The sequence below is a fragment of the Mesitornis unicolor genome, unplaced genomic scaffold (genome assembly GCF_000695765.1).
Source record: "Mesitornis unicolor isolate BGI_N332 unplaced genomic scaffold, ASM69576v1 scaffold50855, whole genome shotgun sequence".
In the NCBI taxonomy this organism is placed as follows: Eukaryota; Metazoa; Chordata; class Aves; order Mesitornithiformes; family Mesitornithidae; genus Mesitornis; species Mesitornis unicolor.
Window position 1 is genome coordinate 1 of NW_010188528.1, and position 1,925 is coordinate 1,925.

General features: G+C 43.6%; 1 pseudogene across 1 annotated transcript; it reads left to right on the forward strand.

The window, feature by feature from the left end:
* Positions 1-1,008: 1,008 nt before the first annotated feature.
* On the forward strand, positions 1,009-1,703 carry LOC104541657 (annotated as a pseudogene). The gene has a single exon (XR_728146.1). The product of XR_728146.1 is annotated as an uncharacterized protein C6orf106 homolog pseudogene (transcript).
* The last annotated feature ends 222 nt before the right edge of the window (positions 1,704-1,925 follow it).

Sequence of the window (1,925 nt, forward strand, 5' to 3'; positions counted from 1 at the left end):
GGGGGAGGTCGATGCTGTGAGAAGCTGTGGTGGTAAAACCCGGCACCAAAAGTACCTGCTGTGTCCTTTCCCCAAAAGAGAGAGGTTAGTGCTGACTGTGGAAAACCTGGAAACGGTTACATGTGAGACGAGGTGCTGTTATTAGATCTGCCGAGATGAGATAAGGTATTGCTGCTGCTGGTCTTTAATTCTCCCTCTCTGTGCAGCAAAACAAAACTGGAACACTTCTAATAGAGAAGTGGTGGAAATTTTTGTTTTAAAAGGCAATACAACTGAGTTTGGATACATACCAAGAAATGTATTTCTGTAAATAGGCCGGAATGTTCACATGAAGTGTAAATGAAATGGTAAGTAGAACAACAGTCTTATCTGTGTACGAGAGACAGACACGCACTAGGTAAGAACTGTAAATATGTCTCTTCTAACCAGTAGTTTGCTAATTTGTGTAATAGTCTACCAAGCCTGGGTATCTTATCCACCTCCTGTGAGTGTTTTGGAACTGGAGCAGAGATGCTTTGCAGCGGATTGTCATAAACATAATTACCTTTTAAGTCACCCTTTTGTTGTTTCATTTTAATAGCCAAGCTTTTCAAAGCCAAACAAAACCCATTGCCTTGTCTTTACCATCAGAGCAGAAGAGTGGCAGGGATATCTCCTGGCTCTCATTTCGGTCTTGCTGTGTAGCCTTGGATAAAGTCAATTAAAGTTTTCTTCTTTCAGTGCGTCCTATTGGCAGTGTGAAGTGTGGAGCTTCAAGTTGTCGTGTGTTGTTTTTTATATACGTTTATGTTCTTAGCTGGTTCATGTAGGTTCAGTAGGAGTAAAACTTACCTGCTTTTCTTGAAGGATTAGACACTCAATTAGGGTTTAACCAGTACTTTTCATGCTTTATAAACGTGTATTTTAAACAACCGGTCTCTATACTTGCTGTTTAAAGGATATAATTCATGTTCTGTTTTTCTCCTTTTGTCCCCTTCGTCATAAACTCCCATCCAGTGACAACCCGAGTGTTTTCCTTTCTCCGCAGATGTCATCTGGGTGATCCTCAGCGTGGAAGTTGGAGGACTTCTAGGTGTAACACAGCAGCTGTCGTCCTTTGAAACAGAGTTCAACACGCAACCGCACCGCAAGGTAGAAGGAAACTTTAACCCATTCGCCTCTCCACAGAAGAACAGGCAACCAGATGAAAACAACCTAAAAGACCCTGGGGGTTCCGAGCTAGGCACAATCAGCAAAAACACATGGGGGCCTGCTCCTGACCAAATCGAACAAGATCAGAATGGACTGTCACAAAACTCTGTAAATCTCTCCCCCAGCAGTCACTCGAACAACTTGTCGGTAGTGACGTACAGTAAGGTAGGTGCCCTGGGAGAACAGGAGAACGGGTAGGTGCTGAGACCGGGAGGTGTGTCATAGTTCTTCGTTCCAAACTGCAAAGCCCTTCCCTTCTGCTTCTGCCAGACCTGCTAAGGAAGGTTTTCAATTTGACTGTCTGACTCTGCCAACTCCTCATGTTATATTAAAACACGTTTGCCTCTGATAGACTCTACCAGATCCACCTTTTCGTTTTTGCTTCAAGTCCTTCTTAAAATTTATATAATCTTGTCTGGGTGCTGTAACTATCAGTGGCTGGAGCCTGCTCCGGTTGCGTGTGCAAATAAGTCAAAATATCTCTCTAGATCGAACAGAATTTTGAAAAGAGGGAAAAATAACCACACCCCCAAGCCCTAAGATCAAGCAGATGACTTCTTTTTAGCTGGTGTGGGGAGATTACAGAGCTCAACGTTTTGATCCCAGCAGCCGCCTGTCAGGAGCGGTCCATCAAAGGGCTGTTCCTGTCTGTGCCCTTGTCTTGTTCATAATTGTCGGTGACTTTTAAATTCTCTTCACTTTAAATCTCTCTCAAAAGCTTGCTCGGTGGATGC